We start from the raw sequence: 16,647 nt of genomic DNA, 5'->3' as shown, positions 1-16,647 counted from the left end.
AACAACACCCAAGGACAGCACAGGGACCAACAGGGATTCAAGCCCTTCCCATTCCCATGCTGGGAGGCAAAGTCCACTCTCCTCTCTACGCAGGTGAAATCTTGCTGGGGTGATGGGGGTGGGAACGGGGGAGAATTGCAGAAAAGGAGCCCGGCACCCCCTTCAACAGGAAACTGGCATGCTTGGTTCAGCCTCCTTGCCCTGCTATCTCTTGGGTCCCAGAGAAGGGTTTCACATCCATAGAAGACAGTGACGCAAATGAGCCCTAGGTATGTTTGCATACATGAGCGAAGTGTGTGACTATGAACCCTGATCCACAGGTATGTGAATATTTAGTATGAATCAGCTTTAAATATTTGTTTGTTTTGGTGGCAACAAGTTATTCGGATGAAAAACCTTTGTTTCATGGTTAATGCCTCAAAATGATTCTCATTTTCCTTGCCCAATTCAGCATCTGTTTTTTATAACCCAGTTTGTCCAACAGTGATGTCTTTGCATTTACTTCCCTTAATTGAAGTCATGTGTGATTAGGAAACATCCAGGAGCAGCCTCAAGAACCTGTTGACTGGAAGTCTGGGTAGACTTTCTGAGGAAGCTCTGCAGAGGTGGAAGGAATGGTCCGTGTCTCTCTTCCTGTGACTTGTTAGCATCAGGAGTCAGGACGTGACTGGACTTGCTGCCACCTGGACTTGAATGAGTTGGAAAAATATCTGTGCTCCGAGTGACTTCTCCCTATCTTTGCTCCTGCTCTTGGTGTGTACTTCCATCCCCCAGGCTTGCAGGGGGGGCCACAGGGTTGGAGGAATAAAGTCAGGACATCTGGCGAGGATGTCACTGGCCTGATCCATAGAAAGTTCAGAAGGTTGATCGTCCTGGTTGGATCATCTGTGGGTGGTAGGAAGAACCAATAACAGAACCCCCAGAGTCATTTCCAGGACCACCACCAGGTCCCTCTTTCCCCAGGTGCCCCACTCACTCTGAGGCACTGGGTCCCCACACCTGAGTCTTCCTCATAGGGTGGGCTTTAGCCTGAGCAGGGATTCTCAATTCTGACTGCACATCAGAATCCCCTGGGGGCTTTGAAAGTGCAGATTACTTGTTTTTACCTCCATTCATGCAGTTGGTAGTGTGTTGGCATCTGTGTCTTTTAGGGAGACCAGGTGATTCTAATGTGCAAGTAGGCTAGGACTGAGAACCACTAACCCCTTCTTCCTCACCTGCCACTCACACATCTCCCTAGAAGGAAGAGGAGCAGTGGCTCCTGGGTGACTCCTGGGGAGTGATCTGGGCACTTCAGCCCAGCTTCTTCTCACCCCACTTCTTCACCCTTTTTGATTGTCTGCAGAGAAGTGCTCTGGTCTGTAGACCTGCCCTGAAGTCAGGGCCATCCTCTAAAGGTGACATCCTGCACGTGTCTAGCTCTGCTCATGGCCAGAAAGGTATCTACTAATTCAGTGGCAAAGTATTAGGAGCCCACCTGCCTGAGATCTCAAACCATATCTCCATTGAGCTTCGGTCATTGATAAGGCTAATATTCTCATCTCTTGCCTGGCATTTCTTTCTTCATCTCATTGGTTCAAAACACAGACTATGAAAGAAGGGGTGATATATATTAACAACCTCTCCCCTAGGTTCAGTCTGTCTGATTGGCATATGCTTCTCCAACTATAGGGGAATATGCATGGAATATTTTGAATATTTCAAGAATGCTTGTATTTGTAATGAATACTTATGGAAGCAAATCAAATTCATTCTCATTATAATAAACACTTGCTGTGTATTCCTTTATTTTATTTTAGTTTCTAAATTAGCCCTCTGGAGATAACAAGTACATATGTGGTGTGTGTGTGGGGGGCAAAGATGATAAATACAGAAAGGGAAATTAGGGTGGAGCTTGGGGTCTTAGATGTGATTATAAGTGGCTCAGCCTTAACATGGTCCATCGGGATTTGCTCAGAGAGTCTGGCCTGCCCATGCCTCCACGTAGACCTTGTTAGAAGGGCACCTGTGTCATAGTGCTTGAGGCAGGTGTCCCCAAACCAGACCTCATCACGGACTCAGCATACAGCCTGGAATGCTGCCCTAACCCTAAACCAGAGCAAACACTACTGTGTCAGATGCCATATGCATTTTCTTTAGGATTCCAGATTCATAGAGAAGAAATGCCCTTTCAGGGGAAGTTGCAGTAAATTATTTTCCTTGCAGAAATAAATGAAAGTTCTCCAGTCATTGCTATAAAGGGATATGATTCTTTATTATTAAGAAAGATACTATTTTTCTTTATATCTTAGGAAAGATACTATCACATGGTTACTTTAATCTTTATTTTGTTGATTAATGCTAAGATTAAGCCTCTATGTTTTTCTTCTTTTTGAATTAAATGTCTCCTTTATTTTCCTCTTAGAGTATTTTTTTCTAATTGATTTTAAGAGCTCTTTATATAGTAGAGCTCATGTAAATTGAAAATATTCCCCCTAGATTGTCATTTACCTTAGTTTTGCTCTTAGTGGTTTTCACAAAAACCTTATAGTTTCTATAATAACATATATCACTACTTTTTTCTCCATTTGATACTGAAAACAAAGCTCATCTCAACTTTCAGTATTAATAATAAACAACTACATTCTGAAAGAATGACCAACACAGAAAAGTCATCAGTGTACATGCAGAGATGCAGGAGGTCAAGAAAGGACAAATAATCTGAGAAAATAGAGAAGAGGTATCTATCCCCATGAAATAGACGTATTGCAAGAAATCAAACACTAACAGGGGTGCCTGGGTGGCTCAGTGGGTTAAAGCCTCTCCCTTCAGCTCGGGTCGTGATCCCAGAGTCCTGGTATAGAGGCCCGCATCAGGCTCTCTGCTCAGCGGGGAGCTTCCCTTCCTCTCTCTCTGTCTTCCTCTCTGCCTACTTGTGATCTCTGTCTGTCAAATAAATAAATAAAATCTTAAAAAAAAAAAAAAAGAATGTATTAAAAAAAATCCCGAAGGACATTAAATTATTCAAAAGAAAACCTCCCCTTAGGTCAGAAGAGATGGATTTCAGGTGGAAAACAGGATTGCAATATTTTTTAAGGGAGGTGGAGATCAGTGGTTTGGCCACTGCAGAAAAATGAGTTGGTGAAGTAGAAAAACAGTCCAAGAGCTAGAACCAAAGAACAGGGAGATGTGGGTCCAATCATTCATTCTATAAGCACTGGAGTACCTCCCATGTGCCAGGCAATGTTTGGGACTGAGCCAAGGCAATGAACAAAACAAAGTCCAAGCTGTCATGGGACTTGTGTTCTTCAGTGGGACATAGGAAAAGAAACGAAAATGCATGTGATCATGTATGCTCTGGAGAAAGATACAGCAGGGAAGACAGGGCTTGGCTGGGGTGGGATGACTCCTTAAAATAAGTGGTCAGAGGAGTTTTCTCCAGTTCAGTAACATTTAAGAAGAGGCTAGAATGAAAGTGGGGAGGGGCACTTAGGTGGCTCAGTTGGTTGAGCATGCCACTCCGGTCATGACCCCAGGGATACACGATCAAGCCCCAAAATGGGCTCCCTGACCTTCTTGAGATTCTCTCTCTCTCTCTCTGTGCCTCCCCACCCCCAGCACTCTCTCTCTCTCTCTTAAATAAATAAATGAATCTTTAAACAAACAAACAGAAAGTGGGGGAACAAAGGATAGCTGTAAGAAGAGCATTCAGACAAAAGGAATAGCAAGTGCTAAGGCCCTGGGGTGAGACTAGGCATGGCATTTCAAAGAACAATTGATTTATTTCATCCATTTGGAAGCACACACAGATGTTTCTCTCTCTCTTTCTTTCTCTCTCATTTTTTGCAATGAATTACCTAGTTCTCAACTGCCCTTAATATTAGGAAGTCTAGGGGTGCCTGGGTGGCTCAGTGGGTTAGGGCCTCTGCCTTTGGCTCAGGTCATGGTCCCGGGGTCCTGGGATCGAGCCCCGCATGGGGCTCTCTGCTCAGCAGGGAGCCTGCTTCCTCCTCTCTCTCTGCCTGCCTCTCTGCCTGCTTGTGATCTCTGTCTGTCAAATAAATAAAATAAAATCTTAAAAAAATATATTAGGAAGTCTACTATCCCCATCCTAAAGCCCAGCCTATCTCCACACCCTGTCACAAAGCCCAAGAAGCCTGGGGATCTAGATGGGGATCTCGACTCCCCTGTCTCTCCTTGCTGGTTGGAGAGAAAGCCAAAGCATCTGAGCATGCAATGACATCACTTTTCTTGGTGCCAAAGGAGTCATGTTTGAAAATGTTTTGCACATTCCAGTGACATCTACCCAATGGGTGCTGTTGGAGCCTCCCACGTCCCAGCAGGGACTGTGGGGTGCCCTACCCTTGGGCTCCAGGCTCTCATTCCTGTGGCCATGGTTAGGCACTCCATCTCTCTCCCCAAGTAAAACCATTTTGGCAGGTTGACTGGGTCCAGACAAACTTTTAACTTTCGCCACATGTTCTGTTACATCCCATATATTCATTGGGTATAAAATGGTGTACCAATGAAATCTCCATGCAGAAATTTCAAGGTAGACTTAAAATCCCAGTTGTATAGCTTTTTAAGACCCTCACCCACATTGAGGTTGGGACATAGAGATTGAGAGAGAGGATTCTGGGGAGAGGCTATTGTGGCTATAAATACTCCTTCTCATCCCTCAGGCTGGTTTAAGGGTTTTCACCAGGCCCTCTTAGAGAGTCTGAGGCATGATCCCTGTAGTTTGTGGACACAGTGGGCTGACACCTGACTGCCCAGAGCAAGTACGAAGGGCAGGAGGAGATGGCCCACTGTGGATGGGTGAGTGGACAGACAGGAGGGCATGCAGGGATGGATGTGTGCACCCAGTTTGCTGGGGCAAAGCATTCAGGAAATAAGCATTTCCTTATTTGGGCCCACACGTTTCAGCCCACAGTGCAAGATGTCGAATCCTGTGCTGAAGTGCATCAGAGACAAGCCTGAGGTCCTGGGGAGTTCCCAGTGGGAAGCAAAAGGGGTAAGAGGCTGGCTGGGATTTATCCACATTATGGGAACAACAGGTAAGAAACATCCAAGGATCAGGGCAAGAATTCTCTAAAGAAGCTAGAAATTCCCCCACAAGCAATCAGTCAGCATAAACATGTGCTACTGAACTCAGAACATCCTTGCTTTTCCCACAGCTCTGTAGCAGACTCTCTGCAGTGTGTGTGTGTGTGTGTGTGTGTGTGTGTGTGTGTGTGTGTAGAGGGGGTGTTTGGGTGGGGACACAGGATGAGGGGAAATAAAGAAGGAACAGCCCCAGCCCCAGGGTAGCCCACTGCCTGCAGAGCTGGGCTGGGCTGGGAAGGGGAAGCTGCTGTAACTGGATAAAGCATGTACTTGAACTCCTAAAGGGAATGGACATTCTAATGACCAGAAGGGGACTGCATGTAGCCCAAGAATGGCTAGAAAACATGAGAGACTTCATGGTTTTCACTGGAGCAGAGAAAACCCAGTGCCACAGAATTCGTTGGAAGACAAGATTGCTTGGCCCCTCTATGCAATGTGTCCTCTGGTTTGATATACTGATTATGTCTAGAATTTCAGAAAAGAACACAGGGATAAGCTTATGTTGCCTTTATCACCTTTTAAGCTCTGCCCTTAAGGCTTCCACATGTCTTAGCTCATTTCATTTCCACCATCTCCTGGGAGGAAAGGCTCTTATCTTACTTACAGGGACTCTGAGCTTCACAGAGATGAAGGAATTTGCCCAAGTTTAGCAGGTGACTAATGGGTTGCATCTGGGGTAAATTAAAATTCTTAACATAATCCAGTGGAGGAAGAGGGAGGCTGGAGGTATAAATGAACAAGATAAGCCTTGAGTTGGCAACTGTTGAAGGCTGGTGGTGGCAGATGGGGTTCACTGCAAGACTCTCTACTTTCCTGTGTTTGAAAATCTCCATAATAAAAGCTTAAAAGTGTATTGCATGTGCAGTTTGGTGAGGGCAGTGCAGGGATTGGTGAGAAAGTGCACACTGAAAATCACCTGAAGGCCCCCACCTGTGCATTCTGGTTGAGGACCAGCTCTTGGTGCAACGGCAACTCTAACCAAGCAGTCCACCTCCAGCTTGGGCCCTTGTCATCTACCCCAACTGCCTGCTTTGCTAAAACAGCCAGAGGAGAAGTGGATCTGGGCACCAGATCTTTTCTGGCCCCTTTGCCCATAACCTAACCTCTCTGGGATTCTCTTCTGTCTTCATTCTAGAGTGACCCCCTTCCAGGGTCCTTGCAAGGACTTGGCAGGTGGGAAAATCATATTTGCCCCCATGAAGAGTTAAATTCACTGCATGATCTCAGAGCAGAGATTTGCAAAGCCAAAAGGGAGGCAGAATGGGTTTTGAGCCATTAATGGAGGATCCAGACGCTCATTTGTCTAATTAACAGGTTTCAAGGTCATGCTCCTTTCTTCTCCATGCATGCATATCTCTTTTAAAAGTCATTAAAATAATATTTCATGGAAGAGGGTTTGATCACAAGCACTGAGCGTCTAGTACATCTGTGGTTTTCAATCACTAATGTGTCGTTAGAGTGGCTTTAACGGTGATTTCAGCACCAAAGTTTATAAGTTTTATTTTTATTGGCCAGAATTTGAATGTATTTAAGATTAACCTTTTCAGTTGTCACAATAATTTCTTCTTGCATTCTGATAACATGTTTCTAAGTTGGGAGGAGAGAGTAGAACCGAGGCTTGTCCCGGGCCACCCTGGGACAAGGCTCTGTATGTGTGAGAACCATCGTCTTGGTCAGGGGAAATCAAATGATTGTGATCCACTGTTTAGATGCCAGTAAGTGATGGTCAGGTTGGATTGAACACCAAATCCTGCCGTTTCTATTCGGAACAGAAGCATAGAGATAACAGCTTGGATTCCTTTGAACCAAAACCTCACCCGGAGGCGATGGCACGTGTGAACAGAGGGATAAATCACTGTTTGGTTATAAGCTTTTTCAGGAAAATCACCACTAAGGATCCTCTAAGTGGGATGTCAAATGCTTGTTTTGTTAAAAGGTATTGATAATGATGAATTGGTCTTGGATAAAAGGTTTATAGTTAGAGGTAACTTTATTGATTCGGGCCTGGCTGGCCTCTTGGAAGTACAACATTATTTTCAGTAAATCGATTGTGTCTGGTTTTGAAAGGCTTTGCACTACATTTGTCTTAAATTATATTTAAATAATTGATCACAATTTGTATTTGTTAATGACCTTTAACTGAACTGTCATTGACCTATGTTGGGCCACTGAGATCAATTTGGTGGACGGCTCATTCGTCTTTGTGACTTTTCTGAAATACTTGGTGTTATTACACACTTGAATGCTGCCCTAGGTGTTTAAGTCAGAAGTCATGGATGCTGGCATATTTCTGTAAATTAGAATGGAATTTCCATGAGGACCAATGTGTTTCTACTGCCTTTACAGCCATAGAGAAGATCCAGGTACACACATCATCCTCCTGTTTTCGGGTCAGATTGGAAACTCTGGGACAGGGAAGGAAAAGAGATTCCACGTACTTCACACGGTGCACACCGTCTTTCCTCAGCAATCCGGGGTCTGATTTCATTAAGGGCGTCTACAGCTACTCCACTTCCCACCTCCAGCCACCATGCAGGCCTGTGTGCCATCTTTGTTTTTGGATTCTTTCCCTGACCCCCACCCTGTCCATTTGTTGCAAAAATTCTCTTCACACTTCTTCTGGGCTGCAGAACTAAGACACCTCGCCCCATTCAACCACCCCATTCCACTACTCTGATCCAGATCCTGAAGGAGGAGGAGTTGGCAGGAAAATCATGGGTGGCTGCCTATCTCTTGGTATCCTGAAGGACCCCAAAATTGGGTAGCTTGTGCACTCATGTTCTCAGGAAACTGGATATCAAATCTAGAAACCTGATTTTGCCCTAACTGCACAGGGAGGGTGGCTACTCAGAGGTCATTTGCTTATCCAGGGCTTCCCACCTGGGTGCCACAGAGGCCCTGGTGGTTAGGGACGGAGCTCCCCAGCCCACGTGTCACCCAGAGCTTTGACTTTTCATCTTTTCAAAACAATTTGCCAGCATCTCCTTCTTTCTTGTAGGGAAGTGGCAAAATTCTTGCGGGTGGGGGTGAGGTATAAATGACTTTTTTTGCTTCTGGAAAGCCTTGAAGGGGATCAGGCTATAGGAGATTAAAGTGAGCTACTTTGCTTTGAAATGGCAAAGTGTTTGAGTTTTCTGCAGGCAGCCTCATGCCTGGGGGCTCAAGGGGTCAGGTTAGAAGCTTGACTCTCAAGGATGAGAGTGTTTTAGCTTCCTCGAGCTGCTGTTACAGGGGACCACAAACTGGGTGGCTTTAAATGACAAAAATGTATTGTCTCACAGTTCTGGAGACTGGAAGCCTAAAATCAAGGTGTTGGCAGGGCCAGGCGCCTCTGAAACCTGTGGAGGCAAGTCCTTCCTGCCCTTTGTAGCTCCTGAATATGCGGGCAGCCATGTTGGTGCTCCTTGGCTTGTAGACACATTATTCCAGTTCCCTGTGTGTCTTCACATCTGTGCATGTCTGTCTCTGTGTCCAATTTTCTCCTTTTCATAAAACCACCAGTCATAATGGATTTTCCCCTCCCCCCTTCCACCAAATGACCTCATTTTAACTTAATTATCTTTGAAAAGATTCTATTTCTAAATAGGGTCACAGTGTGAGGTAGTGTGAGCGAGGACCTCAATATCATATCCTTTTTGGGAAAGGGACATAATCGAACCCATAACAAGGGGGAAGATTGAAGAAAATGCTTAAGGGGTAGAGATCCAGATACTGGAATCTCAGGAAAATAAGCCATTTGGTGGGGACTGGGCAGAGAATTTTTGGGAATAGTGAAGTCTGACATTAAATTGGAAGATTTTCTTAGTTTTAACCTATAATCATACTTCATTTCCCCCAAACTTCCAATAAAAGATTTGTGCACAGCAGCCTGGAGTTGGTAGAGCTGGGGGAAGGATGCAAGAAGAGGTGTGTCCATGCTCAGGCAAGGGAGAGTAGCTGTACTACTCTCTAACTGCTGATTAGTAAATTGTCTGGGTCTTTTCCTAGATTATAAGGAGCATGGTCACAAGAACAGGGCTCTCTGTCTTATTCATCATGCAGTGCAATGCCTGGGAACTAGTAGGAATTCCATAGACACTTGCTAAAGACACATATGAATGAAGTTGCTGGAGGAGAGGTAATCTTATGGGTTGAGAGCTGGACCAGTAGCATTCATCTGTAGTAACTGGTAGTAAGACACTTGCTGCTCTTCATTCCCTGCCTTCAGACCCCAGGCACAGTGCTGGTTTCCTTCTATCCGTGGTGGGGACTCAGGTAGTTTCATTTGGATGTTAATGGAGACAGCTTCCAGAAGGCTGAAGAACTCAGGAACGATCAGTTTCCGTGTTTGTGAATAATTATCTTCCTGATTTGACACAGTGCCATCATGGAGGTGGATAGCAGGTGGATAGCAGCGAGCCTTTCCCTTAGTAGGTGCTCAGTAAATATTTATTGAATTGAAGTAAGTAATGTGAAGGGGTTATTTGTGAGGTGCAGAAAGGAGGGGGATGTTGAGGGTCTAACTTCTATGGAAACTAAAATTCAAATATACCAGTGAAACCTCAGTGAAATATATCAGTATCACCCTGACATTCTTAACAAATAGCTCAGTGTCTCTCTCTCTCTCTCTTTTTTTTTTTTTTTTGGCAAACCTTTATGATCCTTAGGTCCTCCTCATTTGTATGCTGCCTGGGGAACTGAACATGAGACCCAGATTGATACTGTGACATTTAAATCTTACCCGTGACATTTTCCCGAAGCTCTGCATAGCCAAGATGCTGTCTCTGGGGTGGTGCAGTGGTTGGGTGGGGCGGAGCATGAATTGTGTGCTCCTGGCTCTCCGGTCAAGCTCAAATCTGCTGCTGGTTCGTGGGTTCACACCCCCAAGGTATTAAAGAATACTGGGCTATAGAGGAAAGTGTGTCTCAAGCCCTGACATAAAGCCAAAGCTTGACCCAATGGGGAGGACATTGAATGAATCAGGTGTCAGAACATTTGAGTTCCAACATCTCCACCAGCCATATGACCTTGAGCCAACTTGCCTCACGGCTCGGCAAGGTCATTTAGAGGACTAAAGGAGAAACACATATGCAAGTATTTTCAAAGTGGAGGATACCAAGGTCCTTCAAATGAATATACTGGAAACAGTTTGTCTGCTAGCAAAGAGCAGGCCTTAGGTGGAGGAGGTGGGCCTTGGTCAGAAGGGTTCTGTTAGGGAGCGTCCCCTTGCCAAACACTTGCTGAGCCACTTGGCTGAGACATGAGGGATCCGAGTCATCGGTCTGGCCTCTCACAAACCCATCCTTTGATGTGCACGCCCCACATATGGCTGGTTGCAGCATTTGGTTCATCCCTGAGGGCAGGCCATCTCTGGCTACTGGTCTCCAATTAGGGTCTTTTCACAAAGGGTCTGCTGATCTTCAAGCAGGTGTCATGGAGGAACTCTTTCTGTGTGTGATTCTCTTCTGTGGAGGCATAGAGGTCCATATGGTGATCTTCGGCCCACCGAAGTCCATACTGGGGTTAGGTGTCCCCTAGAGGCAGGACAACATCTCCTCTGACTTTGTATCTCCGATTTTTTGTTGGGATTGGATTCAGGACGATAAAAGCTCTTTTCTTTTCACCTAACAGTCATGGGCAGGTGCTCAGTTTGGTGGGGTGTTCAAGGACTTAGGCTGAAGAAGGCTCTCCCACCCTCAGCACACGGCTTCCATGGCCGCCATGTTGTTTCTGATTCAGCCAACTGGGAGGAGGAAGGAAATGAGGGGGGAACTGAGGAACTCCAAAGAACAGCCTGAAGAGAGACACTTTTCTTCATCTTCCACTTGCTAGATAGAACCAACCACATGGTCTTTGCAGTGAGGGAGACAGGGAAATGACTCAGAGAAAAGAAGAAATGGATTCTGCTGATGAGCTGTTGATCAGTTCCAGGGTCACGGTGTAGTAGAGAGTGAGTGAGGGCTCAGTGCATGCTTGCTGACTGAATGGGCCCAGTGAAGAATTTAACTAGTTTATGTAATGATGGGCAGCACCAGGAGGAACATGATCCTCAGAGAATCTGTCCGAAGTTGTTGATTTTCTGTACACGGTTTCTACATCTCTCATCAAGCTGAGCAACATTTCATTTAATACTTATTGTCCTCAGTGTGTCCAGGGCACTGTCACATGCTAAAGTTACCCTTTGAGGAACTGCAAGGCACTTTCCACCTATGTGAGGGTATCCGGCGTCTTTATATTAAACTGGCTACAGTTCTGCCAGAAAGCCAGATACTATTATATTCATAACCAGAGTTGTATCCTCTTTAGTGGATTTATCTAAAATCCTTTGAACACTGAACCATATGTTGAAACCCTTGATGGACTATTAATAAAAATTTTGTTCTGGGCTCTGGAGCCCTGATGGAAAATGCGTCTGTATAAGTAGCCTTTTGGGGAAAATTACACATTTACACTGAAGCAAGTAATCAAGTCTTCCCCACCCTTCACAATGGAAAAGCAGAGATGGCAGCTTAAGCAAATGAAAAGCAGGATGATTATATTCTAATGAGAATGCAGGGCTAGCGCAATTATAGACAAGTGTGCAAAGTTAGTGAAGGCTTTCTTTCTATTTTGTGAGTCGTTATATGAAAATACCCTTAGGCTTTCCTGCTGCTTTGTGAGGGTCAGAAATGGCCATCGATGCATTTGAATGTAATCATGAACACATCTTATTGTATCACTTTCCACTTTTAAGAGGGAGCTGGATTCTCAGGAACAGTGAAGACATGAAATCTGAGAGCCAGGAGGAGACAGGTGGAACCAGGCCAACAGCAGGGACTGTCTAGGGTGAGGCCATCTGGCACATGGCCTCTCTGCGCAGACACCCCTTCAGTTAGCAACTTGAGAGCCTAATGTGGACAGGAAACTGTAGCACATAGAAGAGAGTTCCGGAATGTCTGATACTCTTATTCGGCTTTGTTAAGAATAAAATTGATTCGCATTAATGCCTTTCCTGCATCTGTCTTAGAATTTACACCGGCCCATCAGGCTAGTCAATTGCAGGGGCTGGTTGTGGGGACAAGATCGGGCAATGGCGGACGGTGGATTGGAGTCTCCTGAGGTTTTAAACTTTGAATCTGTAGATATGAATTTGTCATTCTCTTTTGAAGTTGAAGTGTTGTTAATAAAAAATGTCTGATTTTTGGATGAAAAAGTGTTTGCATATATAAGTGAAGGCACATGCCCTAGAGTCAGCATTCATATTTTAATTATGTAAAGGATTAATTTATTTTAAATGTATTTTCTGCTCTTAATGTGTGCTGGCTAAGCAGCAGCTAATTCCTTTAAGATGCCAGACTCTATTTCCCACGGGAGCAGCAGACCTGAATCCTCAAAGGTGTAAACTTCTAATTATAAAGGAAAAAAAACAAAAAAACAACAACAAAAAAAACCATGTTCACACACATAGGCTGTTAGGATGCCAAATGCTATGATTTAGAATTTATCCAAGAGCATTTGTTTTTTGAATTTCAGGTTTAACTAAGGTAAGCACACAAAACCCCCTCCCCGCCACCACGCTTCTTTTTTCCCACTGATGGCCAAGGAGAGAAACTTCCTAAATATTCCTGAAAGAGAGAGAAAAGAGTGAAACTCTTTCCAAACTCTGAGAAAGAAAGGGACTTTGCTGTGTTTGGAGACCTAACAAGAGAGGAGACTGCCCATGAATGGAAGGTCTCAGGTGCCTCACGCTCTGCTAGCCCCAGCCTGAGGTGAGGGCTCTAGGAATGGAGGCATTATGCCTGCCCACACTCGGGCTGTTCTCACAGAACCACGAATGTCCTCCCCATCCTTGGATTCGCTATAGTTGAGTGTGACTTAAAGGGATCTCCTGGGGCAACGCTTAAGACGGAGAGGAGAAGTAGGAAGCAGGAGGGAGTGAGGGAAGGAAGGTGTTAAATGAAAACAAAGTGTCCCCCCTGCCCATCACCAATAGAGGGGAGACCCCATGGGAACTGCATAACTCCCCCCTGTTGGTCAAGGCATTATTCCAACCACCTGGTGAAGAATTATACTTGCTGCTACAAAGAATATACACATCTGAAATTCTATTAAATGTTGTTAGCTTGCAGAAAGTTTGAACCAATTAAAATCACACACCAAAACAGAATACTATCTAAAAAACAAAAAATCATTGGGATTTTCAGGTAGGATAATCTTTAACTGTTTCTGCTTTTAGAGGCAGATTGGAATGTGATAATTGAAGTTTGCATGATTTGTGATTAGCATCTCTACATAATCAGGACTTATGGCACACTGATTGCTCCTATTTGATACTTTCTGGAAAAAAAAATCACCATTTCCTCTGACAGGTACTCTTCATGTTTGCTTGGTCTGTTCAATTCTTTTTCCCAAGTGTCTATTTATATCCTTTGTCCACCTTTCTCTTGTTTCTTAATTATTGATTTGTAAAAACTTTTTATATAAGAAGAATATTAACTTTTGCCAATTTTGTTATAAGTAACTTATCATAGGTCTTTCAACTATTTTGGTCATATAGAAATCATTTTTATTATTAGTTAGCAGTTTATGTTTTCATATACATCCACTATTTTCCTTTAAGGGTTTCTGGCTTGGGAGTTATAGTTAGAAATTCATGTTTATTTTAAAATTACAAAATTAGTCACTAAAATTTTCTCCCAGTAGGGGCACCTGACTGGCTCAGTCCATGGAGTGTGTGACTCTTACTCTCCAGGTCAAAGTTTGAGTGTCACATTGAGTGTAGAGATTACTTAAAAATAAAATCTTAAAAAAAAATAGATAAGTAAAATAAAATTTTCTTCCAATAGTTTCATGGTTTCATTTTTTAAAATATGTATATTTAAATCTTTACTCTCTGTGGGCATAAGATACAAGTTTAGGTTTTAACTTTTCATCCCCCCCCCCCCCTCAAATGATTTGTTAGTTTTCCTAAGAACTTGTATTGGATTTCTTTCTCCTTCTCTCATTGCTTTAAATTCATGTGGATGTTTGGACCTATTTGTGGACTTTCAGTCTGTCTGTTCTGGTGTCAATTATACTGTAGCTCTACAATTTTAGAGATTATTAGGGTATGTTCTAATCATTACTTTTCTGTTTTCAAAATTTTTGGACTATTCTATGTTTTCTTCCAACTGAATTTTATTTTTTTTAAAGCTATTATTTCTTTATTTGAGAGAGTGAGTGAGCAAGAGAACATGAGCAGGGAAAGGAGCAGAGGGAGAGGGACAAGCAGACTCCTGCTGAGCAGGGAGCCCAATGTGTGGCTCCATCCCAGGATCATGAGATCATGACCTGAGCTGAAGGCATACGCTTATCCGACTGAGCCACCTAGGCACCCCTAGACACAGAATTTTAGATGTATATGATCTTTACCTTTTTTTAAGAAGGGGTTTGTTTGGTACATGTGGTAGTCAGAATAATGCCTCTTACCCCCAGAAGATGTTCATATCCTAATTCTCAGGACCTGTGAACAGATAAACTTACATGACAAAGGGACTTTGTTGATGTCATTAAATTAAGGATCTTGAGATGATTATGGGTCATTTGGGTTAGCCCAGTGTAATCCCAAGGGTCCTTTTAAATGGGAGAGAGAGGCAGAACAGGAACATCAGAGGGACCTGGGTGGATGGGTGAATGGTCAGAGAAGCAACAATGCTGGCTTTGAAGACAGAAGAAGGAACCACAAGACCAAGAACATGGATGAGTTCTAGGGACTGAAAAAGGCAAAGGAAAGGAATCTCCCCTAGAACTTCTGGAAGAAATGTAGCCCTTGATTCTAGGATGTCTCACTGCTAGAATGGTAAGGGAATAAATCTGTGCTATGTAAGCCACAAAGTTTGTGGTGGTTTTTTTATGGCAACAGTAGGAAACTAAAACGGTATACTTTTTAAGTTCCTCTAAATATAGAGGAACTTAATCTCCCATGGAGACCTTCTTGAGAATCTGTATGTTACTCTTACACATAAATAATAGCTTTGTAAACTAAAGAATCGGGTTACAGTAATTTTCCCTCAGAATTGTAGAGATACTGATACGTTGATTTTTAGCACTTGGTCCTACAGAAGATAAGTTTGAAGACAATCTGACTGCATGTCTACCTTTAAAATGCTCACCCTAGGTGCTAAGAATAAGGTCCCCTTAGCCTTGAAACATATCTTCAAGGTCTATAAGTCTCCTTCTACTTATTTTTCTTGGTGTTGCTGAGCCTTTCAACTTGCAGGCTTGTATCTGTCTTCAGCTTAGAAAAAAATTTCAGGTATTACTTCTAGGTGTTCTGTTTCTACTCCCTGTACAGCATTTTCTGAGAATTCCCTTTATAGTTAGAGTCGGTTTCTTGTCTCTATTGTTAAAATATCATGATATTAGTTTTTTTTTTTTTTTTCAATCAACTGCCACAGTACAGTGTTTTACTATAGTTTGGTAATACATGTCTCCTTATACTTCTCAGGGCAAAATGGAGCAAGATACCACAGAAATAAACAGTACACTGAGATCACAACCCATGAGTTCATGGTGTACACACTCCAATCTAAGCGAATCCAGGCTGTTCTCTTTCACAGGATCCAAAATGCACTTCATATTTGCTTCATTTTGTGCAAACGTATTTCTTGGATCCAACCAATAGGAATTCCATCATTTGCACATTAATGACTAAGTGAAAGCAAACCTCTATATTATAAAGCTGACTGAGCTCATTTCATGCTTCCTGCTCTGGGAACTTCCATCCAAAAGCATTTATAATGAGGCATGTGTTCAAACACACATTCAAATGAAGGGGAAAAATGGGAAGTGGAAACCAACAAGGCATCAGGATCTTTCTGGAAATGACTCAGAAAAGGCTTTTAAAGAGAGATTTTCGTCATGGCTTCATAAAGTGCAAGCTCACTGTGACTAAGCTCATTCTCAACAAGACATAAACACTTCCATGATGCAAAGGTTCTGGGTAATGAGAAGTGGACTTACTCTATCCACAGGTTGGTCTCCCTAATAACTAGGCAAAAACATCATTATATGTAGATGACAGATAACTCCAAGAAAGAGCCACCCATGTTTCTTTAGAGTATACAAGAGTCATGATTTCAACAGTCCCAAGGAAGGTCTTGTTCTGGGGCAGGATTATTAGAGATTACATGATGAAATTCATTTTTTTACAGAAATCTAAACCAAATTAAGCACAGGCATTGGGGCAGGGGGCATAAACATGACACAAAACATTAGAGAAGCTTGTGTTGACTTTGAAAACTTAACACTTTAAAAAAAAAATCTCCCATGGAGACCTTCTAGAAACTTCTGAGCCAATGAGACACATAGGTTACCTCAGATTTTCAGGATGTGATGTAGACAGTAGAGGCTGGAGTGGGTGTTGGATGAAGACCAGGTATAAAGAAGTTTTCCTCCAAGATTTCTGCTGAGTCATGATAGGAGTGTTGAAATGGTTAGGACCACAAGTCCTGGGTGTCTGAATGAACTCACCATTACTGCCATTATCTATCACAACAGACCCTCAATGATCTGTCTTCACTTTGCCCTCCCTCACTCTCATACCATTCTGTTATCACTATAATG

This window comes from Mustela nivalis (genome assembly GCF_964662115.1).
Source record: "Mustela nivalis genome assembly, chromosome: 11".
Lineage (NCBI taxonomy): Eukaryota > Metazoa > Chordata > Mammalia > Carnivora > Mustelidae > Mustela > Mustela nivalis.
The sequence above is the reverse complement of the archived record's forward strand: the minus strand, read 5'-3'. Positions refer to the sequence as shown.